Source organism: Sus scrofa, chromosome 12 (assembly GCF_054392235.1).
Source record: "Sus scrofa isolate SSC_HxYL_T2T_F1_AM1 chromosome 12, Sscrofa_HxYL_maternal_Yorkshire_Landrace_v2.0, whole genome shotgun sequence".
In the NCBI taxonomy this organism is placed as follows: Eukaryota; Metazoa; Chordata; class Mammalia; order Artiodactyla; family Suidae; genus Sus; species Sus scrofa.
Window position 1 is genome coordinate 54,942,125 of NC_139394.1, and position 13,875 is coordinate 54,955,999.

General features: G+C 40.6%; 1 protein-coding gene and 1 long non-coding RNA gene across 3 annotated transcripts in view; both read right to left on the reverse strand.

Moving 5' to 3' along the window:
* The window catches only part of UBE2G1 (ubiquitin conjugating enzyme E2 G1), an 84,741-nt gene that overhangs the window by 59,888 nt on the left and 10,978 nt on the right, over positions 1–13,875 (reverse strand). The gene's annotated exons all lie outside the window — the stretch shown is intronic.
* On the reverse strand, positions 5,325–9,387 carry LOC146398351 (uncharacterized). The gene is made up of 2 exons (XR_014821683.1): positions 7,603–9,387; positions 5,325–6,831 (listed from the first exon to the last, which is right to left on the reverse strand). It is a non-coding gene; the product is annotated as an uncharacterized LOC146398351 (long non-coding RNA).

Here is a 13,875-nt window from a genome sequence, read left to right on the forward strand (position 1 = left end):
CCACAGTGTACAAAAGACCCAACCTCTTCCCTGAATCTCTGCCCACAGATTCATCACTCCACGCCACCTTCGCTTGTGTAGTAACTCTAGAAGAGCTAGCTGCCCATGCTCCTATCTAAGGCTTCCAAAATGGGCAGTAATTAGATCCCATCTAACTTCCCCTGCTCAAAGACACTGCTCCATAAATTCCTACCCTCTCTTGGGTCATCACCTCTTCCCTTCCCTGAATTCAATACCATTCAACAAACATGCTGTCATTTTCCAACCTTTACAAATACAAAAATGTCACTGTCCCATTTCTGTTTCCCCATTCTAAGAACACAACTTATAAAAGTCATCTGCATTCCCTATCTCCAGTTCCTCTCCTATTCACTCAAGCTCAAACCAATCTGGCTTTTGCCTCCAACATTGGTGCTGAAACTGTCCTTTTCAAAGGACACTCACCTCTAGTGATCTTTTATCAGTCCTTATCTTACCTGACCGCTTATTTGACAAAGATGACCTCCCTCCCTCCTTGAAATTTCTTCACTTGGCTTATAGGCTTCCATATTCTGGTTTTCCACTTACCCCCCTGACCACTTCTCCTTATACTCCTTCCCTAATTTCTGATAATTTCTGACAACAATGCTGATGTGCCCCAAGATTTAGTCCTTAATTCTCTTACTGATCCCATCCAGCCTTATGGTTTATATATAGTCTATATACTAACAGTTTCCCAGTTTATGTCTCTAAGCCATACCTCTTCATTGAATTCCTATCATATATGGTAAACTGCCTATATGACTTTACTTAAATGTCTAATAGACTGAAAGAAATTAGTATGTTCAAAACTCAGCCCCTGGTAATCTCTCCACCTTTTCCTACAGCCTCTTCCACTGCAGTTAATGCCAACTCCGTCTTTTCAATTGCTCAGGCCAAAACCGTGAAAGCATCCAGGACATATTCTCTCTCACACACACACACCCCCACACGCCTCCAAAATCTGGCTCATCAGAAAATCTTGACCACTCCACTTAGCAAGTACATAAAAAAATTCAACCATTTATCGTCTCCACTGCCACCACCCTGGTCTAGGCCAATGTCATACCTATTCTGACTTACTGCTAAAGTCTCAGTCTATTTGTTTTTGCCCTTGTCCCCCTGCAGTCTATAACTCAGCATCACAAGCCAAGTGTGTGTGATCCTATTAAAATGTCAATCAGGAGTTCCCTGTTGCCTCAGCGATGCCATTGCTGTGGCTTAGGTGGGTTCGATCCCTGGCCCAGGAACTTCCTCATGATACAGGTGTAGCCAAGAAAAAAAAAAAGTAAATCAAATCACGTCAACTCCTATGCTGAAAACCTTCTCATGGTCTGTATCAGCATAAAAGCCAAAGTCTTTACCTATAAAGACCGCACTACTAACCCCACGTTGTTGTTCTGTTGACAAACTAGGCCTCTCATTCCCACCCCAGAACCTTTGTATTTGTCGTTATTCCTCACTCACTGCCTGGGATGCTGGGCCCCAGACACCAGTGCTCCACCCTCGACTTTCCATCCGCTCTCCCCACTTTACTCTCTCTTCAGGGCACTTATTAATAACACACCACATTTTAACTTAATTATCTAGTTTATTATCTGTCTTGCCACACTAAATATAAACTCTGTGCCAGCTTTTATATTCTGTTTTTCAAAGTACTACAAATGCTTAGAAAAGTAGGCATTCAAATATTTACTGAATGACTACAGAATTAAATTTAGGGATTAAATTTGATGTCAGTACTTTAAGTTAAAAGTGCTATGTGAGATGATTTTTAGATGACCCAATCACTTAAAAACTATAAAACTTTGAAACAAGGCAAAGTCCTCTTTTTCTATAACAGGATGAGAGATTTCACTATACTCCTCTTCAAACCTTTTTTCAAGAAGGGGAAAAATACATATTACTGATAAATTTCTCATCAGTTGCAAGAGATATAAACTCTGGAGGCTGAAGCTCTAGGGATATCTCTGGAAAAAAACAGCAACGACTATTAGCCAAAAGAAAAAACTGAGGCAAACAAATATGCTGGTGCTCCAGTAGGTTTCTAAAACATCACTAGGAGTTCCCGTCGTGGTGCAGTGGTTAACGAATCCGACTAGGAACCATGAGGTTTCGGGTTCGGTCCCTGCCCTTGCTCAGTGGGTTAACAATCCGGCGTTGCCGTGAGCTGTGGTGTAGGTTGCAGACGCGGCTCGGATCCCGAGTTGCTGTGGCTCTGGTATAGGCCGGTGCCTACAGCTCCGATTCAACCCCTGGCCTGGGAACCTCCATATGCCGTGGGAGCGGCCCAAGAAATAGCAACAACAACAACAAAAGACAAAAAAAAAAAAATAAAACAGCACTAAGTCCTTCATTTACTGAAGGCAGAGCCAAAATTATCCTCAATAATAAAGCAAGTTAATATGAGGAATAAATAGTGTAACCAGAAAAACAATAGAGTTGCTAGTTATTGCTATTAACAGTGAACAGACAGTACAGCAGTTTGCACTTCAAAGAATCTCTAACCAAACAGAGTATCTTTTTTTTTTTTTGGTCTTTTGTCCTTTTAGGGCCACACCCTGGGCATATGGAGGGGGTCAAATCAGAGCTGTAGCTGCTGGCCTACACCACAGCCACAGCAACGCCAGATCCGAGCTGCATCTGCAACATACACCACACTCACGGCAACGCCGGATCCCTAACCCACTGAGTGAGGCCAGGGATTGAACCTGCAACCTCATGGTTCCTAGTCAGATTCGTTAACCACTGAGCCACAACAGGAACTCCTCTCTCTTTCTTTTTAAAGTCAAGAACTACTCTGCTTGGAGTTCCTGTCATGGCGCAGCCGATACGAATCCAACTAGGAAAAATGAGGTTGTGGTTTCAATCCCTGGCTTCACTCAGTGGGTTAGGGATCTGGTGTTGACATGAGCTGTGGTGTAGGTCGCAGACGTGGCTTGGATCCCATGTTGCTGTGGCTGTGGTGTGGGCCGGCGGCTACAGCTCCGATTAGACCCCTAGCATGGGAACCTCCATATGCCGCAGAAGAAGCAGCCCAAGAAAATGGCAAAAAGACAAAAAAAAAAAAAAAAGACAGACATGTGATATCTTTTATATATGGAATCTAAAATACAACACAAATCAACGTATCTACAAAACAGAAACAGATTCAAAGATATAGAGAACAGACTTGCAGTTGCCAAGAGGGAGGGTGGGGACAGAAGAACTGGGAGTTTGGGCCTAACAAATGCAGATATATATACAGATGTTGGATAAACAACAAGGTTCTACTGTTTAACACAGGGAGCTATATTCAATATCCTGTAATTAAACTATAATGGAAAAAGGACACGAAAATATATAAAACTGACTTTGCTGTACAGCAGAAATTAACACAACATTGTAAATCAACTATACTTCAATAATTTTTTTTTTAAATAGTATGGGAGTTCCCACTGGGGCTCAGTGGGTTAAGAACCCAATTAGTATCCATAATAATCCAAGTTCAATCCCTGGTCTCACTCAGTGGGTTAAAGGATTCCACGTTGCTGCAAGCTGCGGTATAGGTCGAAAACATGGCTTGGATCTGGTGTGGCTACGGCTATGGCTATGGCTATGGCTGGCAGCTGCAGCTCGGATTTGACCTCCCTAGCCCAACAACTTCCATGTGCCAAAGATGCGGCCGTAAAAAGGAAAAAAAAAATAGTGTGATAAAAGGTTTTCTATATAGCTTGCCCTAGTACTAAAGCGAATGTCAAAAGGAATGAATCTCAGAAGTTATTTTAATCCTACTTTTAAAAAAAAAATCCTTAGCCCAACCATGAAACACACAAAAAATGAGGCAGGGTTTAAGTTTCATAGATAATTCAAATTATAAATAGCATTACCAAAAAGTTCTCCTGGTCTTAGCCGAAAAGACAGCTCAAGAAAAAATTTAACCAATTGAGAAAACTCATTTGCTTCACATATAAAAACTGAATTTTATGTAATTCATGTAAGACCAAAGCATCAGCATATTATGTCTCCCTTTTTGGGGGGCTGCGCCTACAACATGCAGATGTCCCCAGGCCTGGGATCAAACCTGTACCACAGCAGCAACCTAACCCACAGCAGTGACAATGCTGGATCGTTAACCACTAGGCCACCAGGGAATTCCCATCTCTTTTTTTAAAACTCGCCAAAATCTTCAGCAAAGTAGTAAAATAGTAAAATGATCTATCATGTACCCATGTCCCAGGTTCAATTATTATCACAGGGACCATGTTGTTTATCTGTATCCCCAACCATTCTCCCTCAATCTGGATTTTATTTTATTTTATTTTTTTTTTTTTGTCTTTTGTCTTTTTTGTTGTTGTTTTGTTGTTGTTTGTTGCTATTTCTTGGGCCGCTCCCGCGGCATATGGAAGTTCCCAGGCTAGGGGTTGAATCGGAGCTGTAGCCACCGGCCTACGCCAGAGGCACAGCAACGCGGGATCCGAGCCGCGTCTGCAACCTACACCACAGCTCACGGCAACGCCGGATCGTGAACCCACTGAGCAAGGGCAGGGACTGAACCCGCAACCTCATGGTTCCTAGTCGGATTCGTTAACCACTGCGCCACGACGGGAACTCCCCAATCTGGATTTTAAATTTCAGATGTCATACTTCTGTCTGTCAATATTTTAGTATGAATTCTAAAACGTAATAGCAATATTATCATCACAACCTAAAAAAGATGAACAATTTGTTAGTATCACATATCCAGAGCTCAAATTTTCACTTTTTCTCCATAAAGACTACATTTACAGTTAGTTGGTTAGAATCAAGACTCATCCAAACAAGATGCTCACATTGTATTTTGTTAATATGTCTCTTCTAAAGGTTTCCTGATTGGCCTTTTCTTGTCACATATTTGTCAAAAACGACACTTGTTCTATGGACTCTCCCTCCAGATTTTACCGATTATATCCTCCTCTGGAGTCTTTGAACATTTTCCTGGCACCCTGTATTTCCTATAAACTGGTAGATCAAGGGGCTTGATCAGATTCAGATGTGAATTTTTTGTGTGTCTTTTTTTCTTTTCTTTCTTTCTTTTTTTTTTTTTTTTTAAGGGACACACCCACGTTATATGGAGATTCCCAGGCTAGGGGTGGAATCAAAGCTGTAGCCACTGGCCTATACCTGAGCCACAGAAATGTGAGATCTGAGCTGCATCTGCGACCTACACCACAGCTCACAGCAATGCCAGATACTTAACCAACTGAGCAAGACCAGGGATAAAACCCATGTCCTCAGGGATACAAGTCAGGTTCACTAACCGCTGAGCCACAACTGGAACTCCTGAATTTTTCTTTTTTAATGGACACACCACAGCATATGGAAGTTCTCCGGCCAGGGACTGAAACTGAACCACAGCTTCAGCAACACCAGAGCCTTTAACCCACTGCGCCATGCTGGGGATTGAACCTGTGGCCTGTGCGGTGACTGGAGCCAATGCAGTTGGGATTCTTAACCCACTGTGCCACAGCGGGAACTCTCTCAGATGTGAATTTTGTACAAGAATATTTCACAAGTGGTGTCAACACTGCATCACATCACGGGGTACACACATCTAGTTTGTCCCTATTTTTATGATGTGGGTTCAGGTGCTGCCAGTCTTCCATGTTCAGAAGTTGTTAATTATCACTGCCCCAGATCTATTTAATTAAAGGTTGATATTCTAATTCTTTTTTTTTTAGGGCCACACCAGAGGCATATGGAGGTCCACAGGCTAGGAGTCTAATTGGAGCTGAAGCTGCCACCTACATCACAGTGACAGCAACTCGGGATCCAAGCCACTCCTGCAACCTACACTGAAGCGCGTGACAACACCAGATCCCTAACCCACTGAGCAAGGCCAGGAATCAAACCCTCGTTCTCATGGATACTAGTCGGGTTCATTACCTCTGAGCCAAAATGGTTAAATCCCCCAAACAGATTCTAAGGCCTTCACTTTCATTTTATAATAAAAATTAAGATAAAATTTGATTTGCAAGACTTTTTTCAAATTCAATAGTCCTGGCTTAGTTTAAAAATTAAGCATAAAGACAAAAAATAAAAAATAAAAAAAATTAAAATTAAGCATAAAGTAAAGCCTCAACAAAATAAAAATTACTTCTAGCAATTATCAAGCAGAAAACCAGCCACTGAATTTATTATTGAATTATCTTTAGTCACAGTACCAAAAGACATTTGGTACAGCATTGCTTTTACTGGGAAAACCTCAATAAATGTTTACTAAGACTTGTTTACTCTTCTAATAGTCACCTATTACACAATTCTCATCTTACAAGAGAGGATCACTTGTTGATCTTCAGAGCATGAAATCAGAGATAGCTTCAGTATGTAGATCCACAAGTAAAAATAGAACATATTCCAGAGACTCAAATTGAGAAGGAGGGGGAGAAAAGAACAAGCCTTATTTAAGTAAACAACCTGGGTTCTATTCAAAAATCATAAAATAGGCATTTCCCATAATTTAAATAAGAAGTGTTGAATAATTAAAGACTGCACTTTTCAAACTAGTTTCACATTACCAACAGGATGCTAATATCTGCTATTGATATTTCAACAATACAGTATTCAGAACTGCCATACAACTCATAACTTACTCTCTTAATAAAAATGACTATGCTTAAGTTCCCATTGTGGCTCAGCGGTAATGAACCCAACTAGGATCCATGAGGACAGGGTCCAATCCCTGGCCTCAATCAGTGGGTTATGGATCCAATGTTGCCGTGAGCTGTGGTGTAGGCAGCAGAAGTGGCTTGGATCGCAATTGCTGAGGCTATGGCGTTAAGCCAGCAGCTGTAGCTCCGATTCAACCCTTAGCCTGGAAATTTCCATATGCCATGGATGCAGGTCTAAAAAGCAAAAAGACTATCCTTAAGATACAAATTCATTTACTGCTTTAATGTGAAGGCCAATTTTAATTCTTAGGTACATTTTCTACCTACTGAAAGAAGTCTTTACATGTAGATCTTTCTTCTTACTAATCCAATAAAAGTTGTATCCAGACTAAACTGAAATAATCCTAGCCAATGAATGCGGTTTTTACAGTCCTCCAAAGCAGGTAAGATACTGCAGTCTCACTTATACAACTTAAGACTTTTTGTACATAGGACTCTAAAAAGGAGGAACATGGGGGAAAAAATGTAATTGTAATGTATACATGTAAGGATAACCTGACCCCCTTGCTGTACAGTGGGAAAATTAAAAAAAAATTATTAAAAAAAAAAAAAGGAGGAACAAAGAAAAAGATGTTTAAGGAAAAGATACTAAAGAGGAAGCAATACAACTGTAGAATTTTTTTTTAAAAGAATGCTTAGCTCTTCTAATATAATCTTCCAGCAATTTCCTAACATCCTTTTTAGAGATTTAAATTTAGCTACTTGAACAATGCCATCCATTCAATGTTTATTTACTGAATGTCTATAATATGTCACATAAATATTGTTATGTGCTAGTAATAAAATTCCTGTTTGTCTTGTCTTTTGTCTTTTTAGGGTCGCACCTGCATTATATGGAGGTTCCCAGGCTAGGGGTCGAATCGGAGCTACAGCTGCTGGCCTATGCCACAGCCACAGCAACGTAGGAGCCGAGCCATGTCTGCGACCTACACCATAGCTCATGGCAATGCCAGATCCTTAACCCACTGAGCGAGGCCAGGGATCAAACCCCCAACCTCATGGTTCCTAGTCAGATTCTTTTCCGCTGCGCCACGACAGGAACTCCAAAATGTTCTGGTTATTAATGCTGCTGTCAAATACTTCAGGTTCTCCCCCACTGCAGTCACACAATTAACACTGCATTTCTTTGCCCCATTGTGGTTGAGAGGTACCATGCCTAGACTTGATCAATGACTTGTAAGTGAAGTGCCTCCATTCACGTCTGGCCAGAGTTTAACTTCACTGTTAAACAAAACCTCCAGAAAAACACTGCCTCTCTCTGGCAATGTTTGAGATGGTGGCTGCACTATTAACTGAGTAACTTCAGCGAGCAGAGACCGCTGCCAACCTGAGTTCCTGGGAATAAAACTTTGTGTTTGAAGCCACTGACATTTTAGGGTTGTAGGGGGTTTTTTGTTTGTTTGGGGGGGTTTTCTTGCTTTTTAGAGCTGTACCCGCAGAATATGGAGGTTCCCAGGCGAGGGGTCGAATTGGAGCTATATAGCTACCAGCCTATCCACGCAGGATCCAAGCTGTGTCTGCAACCTACACCACAGCTCACGGCAACGCCGGATCCGCGACCCACTGAGTGAGGCCAGGGATCGAACCCACAACCGCACCACGATGGGAACTCCCTAGGGTTGTGTTTTTTTAATCACAGCATAACCTAGTCTATTCTGACGAAACAAAAAGTGATTGATATAGGTCTTTTTCTCACAAGCTACCTATTACTAGGCAAGGTCTCCCAGACTTCACACAAGCAAAGTTCTTTTTTTTTTTTAAGACAAATACAGTTATCCATTATTTTAGCAATTGTTCTGCCCAATTATGGAAAACTGTCCAAATACTGTGTTTATCAATGAAACTACTGGTTATTCAATTCCTTAGTATATACATTAATGTCTTCATTCCAGGTGATTACTTTTTGGAATTGGGTCAATTAAGTTCAGAAACCCTGATGTAAAGTAGGAGTATGTCCGTCCTGGTTATATGAACCAATCAAACACCACTATACAAGCATCCAGTCCTCCATCTGGCTACTACAAACCATTCTGTCGAGTGTTTTAATAGAATCACTACAAAGAATTATACATGACTGAGAAAAGAGAGAAAGAAGGGAATGGGGATTAAGAAACAGGATACTGGGATTTCCCATTGTAGTGTAGTGGCAACGATGTGGGTCAGGTTCTGGTTTTGCCGTGAGCTGTGGTGTCAGTGGTAGACAGGGTTCAGATACCACACTGCTGTGGCTGTAGCCAGCAGCTGTAGCTCTGATTCAAACCGTATCCTGCGAACCTCCATATGCCCAGGGTGTGGCCCTAAAAAGCAAAAAAGAAAGAAAGAAAGAAACAGGATACTAACAGTAGACTGACCAGTTAATATCACAAGGGGGCAAGGCAAACACATACATACCTAATAATCACAACGCAGTACTAGATAATAAATGCTTGAAAAAAAAAATACTCAGAACAACAAAAATCAACTGTAACGAGATTTTTTAATAAAATAAAAAATAAATAAAAATAAAATGCATAGAAAAGGAAACCATTAAAAAAACTAAAAGACAACCCACAGAATGGGAGAAAATCTTTGCCAACAATGCAACAGACAAGGGCCTAATCTCCAAAATATACAAACAACTCATTCAACTCAACAACAATAAATACCACCCAAGTGAAAAAAAAACAAAAAAACAAAAAAACAACCCAAGTGAAAAAAGGGCAGAAGACCTAAATAGACATTTCTCCAAAGAAGACATTAGGATGGCCAACAGGCATATGGAAAAAATGCTCAATATCACTAATTATTAGAGAAATGCAAATGAAAACTACAATGAGGTACCACCTTACACTAATCAGAATGGCCATCACCAACAGTCAACAAATCACAAATGCTGGAGAGAATATGGAGAAAAAGGTACCCTCCTCCACTATTGGTGGGAATGTAAATTGGTACAACCACTATGGAAAAGAGTGTGGTTGTACTTCAGGGAACTAAATATAGAGCTACCATATGATCCAGCAATTCCACTGTTGGACATACATCCAGACAAAACTTTCAACGAAAAAGATACATGCACCCCCATGTTCAGAGCAGCACTATTCACAATAGCCAAGACAGGGAAATGACCTAAATGTACATCGATAGATGAATGGATAAAGAAGATGTGGTACATATATACAATGGAATATTACTCAGCCACAAAAAAAGAGACAAACCAATGCCATTTGCAGCAACATGGATGGATCTAGAGACTCTCATACTAAGTGAAATAAGCCAGAATGAAAAGGACAAATACCATATGATATCACTTATTTGTGGAACCTAAAATATGGAACAGATGATCATATCTAAAAATAACAAACAAAAAACAGAAACAAGAGCATGGCCAAGAAGGGCAGGCTTTGGGTTCCCTGGGGGAAAGGGGAGGGAGTAGGATGGATGGGCATTTTGGGGGTTTTTTGGATGCAAACTGTTATATTTGGAAGGATGGGCAATGGGATCCTACTGTACAGCATAGGGAAATGTGTGCGATTGGGTCATTTTGTTCTACAACAGTAGAACTGACGAAACACTGTAAATCAACTATACTTTAATAATAATAAAAAATAAATATAAATATTAAATTTTAAAAAAAAAGAAAATACTGGGTAGAGAGGGTAAAAGTTCACTAAAAATATGCTAGGCCCTACTTTAGACATATTCTCAATGCCAAAAACCTTATACATCTATTTTGTGAGGGATAAGGTATCAGAGCAGACTAAAATCAAAAACACCTCAACTGGTTTTTTAACTTTAAAGGATGGGTTTATTTTACCAAACAGAGATGGAAAAAGAAAGGAACACCTCCACCACCACCAATTAAAAGTATGTTTTACACAGGAAAAGGAACAGGAGAGAAAATGTTTTTCCAAAGGGGAAATTCCTAAACCAGAAAGTTTAGGATTTGTTTTTAATATCCTATCTTGCCCCCAAGTACAAAGTGCTTTATAAAACCCCCAAAACTCTACTCATTTTAAGTGTACATTTAGTGTTGCACAACTATCATCACAGTGTAATTTTAGAGCATTTTCATCACCTCAAAAGGAAAGCTTGCGCCCATTAGTCAGTCACTCCCCTTTCCCAGTCCCACACCTGGACAACTAACTACTAATCTACTTTCCGTTCCTATGAACTTGGCTTTTCTGGACATTTCATGTAAATGAGATAAAATGTGTTATTTTAATATGGCTTTTTTCCCTTGGCATAATGTTTTCTGTTTTTTTGTTTTTTGTCTTTTTAGGGCCACATCTGCAGCATATGGAGGTTCCCAGGCTAGGGGTCGAATTGGAGCTGTAGCTGCCAGCCTGTGACATAGCCATATCAACTCAGGACCCAAGCCACATCTGCAACCTACATCACAGCTCACGGCAATGCCGGATCCTTCTTTAACCCACTGAGCGAGGCCAGGGATCGAACCAGCATCCTCATGGATGCTAGTTGGGTTGTTTCTGCTGTGCCACAATGGGAACTCCTTTTTTAAAAAAAAAATTTTATAGTTGATTTCCATGTTCTGTTAATTTCTGCTATATGGCAAACTGACCCAGTCATATATATATATTTTTTTTTTTCTCACATTATCCTCCATCATGTTCTGACACAAGTGACTAGATACAGTTCCCTGTGCTATACACAGCAGGATCTCATTGCTTACCTACTCTAAATGCAGTAGTTTGCATGTAGGGAAAGGACTTTCAACTCAGAATTCAATTCCCAGAAAACCTAACAATCCAATGTGAGGACAAAATAATAGCATTTTTCAATATGCAAGGACTCACAATTTACCAAACAATTTATAATATTTTATTTATTTATTTATTTTTGCTTTTCAGGGCCGCACCTGCAGCATATGGAGGTTCCCAGGCTAGGGATCTAATCCGAGCTACAGCTGCCGGCCTATGCCATAGCCACAGCAATGCCAGATCTCAGGTGTGCCTGCAACCTACACCACAGCTCACGGCAATGCAGGATCCTTAACTGAGCAAGGCCAGGGATCGAACCCACAACCTCATGGTTCCCAGTCGGATTCGCTTCCACTGTGCCATGACAGAATAGAATATTTAAAATATTTTTAAAATACTAGGATAGGGAGTCCCCATTGTGGCTTCATTGGGTTACAAACCCAACTAGTATCCATGAGGATGCAGGTTTGATCCCTGGCCTCGCTCAGTGGGTTAAGGATCCAGTGTTGCTGCGTCTGCGGTGTAGGCCGGCAGCAACAGCTCCCATTCAACTCCTAGCCTGGGAACCTCCATATGCCTCGGGACAAAAAAAAAAAAAAAAAAAAACCCAAAACAACCAAGATATCCCTCGACATGGTATAAGTAAACTGCAGTATATTGGAATGCATACAGTGGAAAGTATACAATGGAATATAATTCAATGATAAAAAGGAACAGGCTGATTCATGCAACAATGTAAATGAATTTTAAGTGCACATTGTAAAATAAAATAAGCCAAACTCTAAAAGCTACATTGGACAAATTCAAGGAAAAAGCAAAACTAAAGGAATTCCCTTCGTGGCTCCGTGGTTAACGAACCCAACTAGTATCCATGAGGACACGGGTTCGATGCCTGGCCTCACTCGGTGGGTTAAGGAGCCGGCGTTGCCATGGGCATATGTGGCTGGGATCTGGCATTGCTGTGGCCCTGGTGTAGGCTGGCGGCTATAGCTCCGATTAGACCCCTAGCCTGAGAACCTCCTTATGCTGTGAGTTCAGCCCTAAAAAGCAAAACAAAAGACCCATGAAGAAAAATGTGTATCTCAAAGCATGAACTCTGATGAACGTAAATTTTAAAAATCAACAAGGACGGAATGAGACTATGACAAATGAATCTAACTGTATTACAAATGTACGACACAATCTCACTGAAAGGGTTGGGAGGGAAAGGAGGTGACCTAAGAAAGGCTGGAAATCAATGTTTGGACTGTAAAGTGAAAAGAAACAGAGAAAGAACTTACATAAGCAATGTACTCTAGTTGTAAATTTATTTCCCACATGGGTATGGGTTTAAAATTTCTAAAACTGCTTTTTTTTTTTGGCCATGCCCACAGCATGCAGAAGTTCCCAGGCCAGGAAACAAACGCACGCCACAGCAATATCAACACTGGATCCTTAACCTGCTGAGCCACAAGGCACTCCTAAAACTGCTTTTAAATAAATGGTAAGGGCCAGGTTTCTCACTGTCAGAGAGGGAAGTTACAAAAAAAAAAAAAAAAAGGGAAGGCTAGAATAAACACTCTAATACTTGAATAGAGTCAAAATAAGTATGAACCTAGGGGTAGCTCAATACATACGCAGATGAATGGATGTGCAATGGGATCCTACTGTACAGCACAGGGAAATGTGTGTGACTGGGTCGCTTTGTTGTACAACAGAACTTGAGGAAACACTGTAAATCAACTATACTTTAGTAATAATAAAATACACATACAGATGGATATACAGAACCATTGACACGTATATACCCAAGTTAGTTTAAACACACATATTGCCTACCTCTGTCCCATAAGGTAATGACACCCCAGTGGCTACAAGCACTTTCCATACTCAGATCTTGGTTTCTAGCTACTATTCTTAGAGAAACGCTGACTCTAAGGCTGGGATAGAGAAAACAGAAGAGGGTCTGACACATCCTGCAGTCATCAGAAAATAAGAAATGCTTAAAAACTAAAAGGTTGAGTGCAGGTCAAAGGGACCTAGGCGCCAACCTGAAACAACTCTTAATAACTAAAGCTGGGATAATTTAGAAACAAAACACACGTATTATTAATTTTATGTCAACCTGGCTGGGCCACAGTACCGATATGTGGTCAAATATTCTAGATGTTTCTATGAAGGCATTTTTTTTTAAATATTACAATTTAAATCAGTACACTTTCAGTAAAGCAGATTACCCTCACAATGTGAGTGACTGGCCTCATCCAATCAGTTAAAGGCCTTAAATTTAAACAGATTGACCTCCCCCCAGAGGAAATTCAGCCAGCACACTGCCTCATCCCTGACTTTCCAGCCCCTACAATCACATGACCTAGAGAACTATCTCTGTATCCATCCTATTGGTTTTGCTTCTCTGGAGAACTGTGACTAATACAGACTTCAACCCAAAACAGACTTCAAGTCCATACTGAACAAATGACTGAATTAAC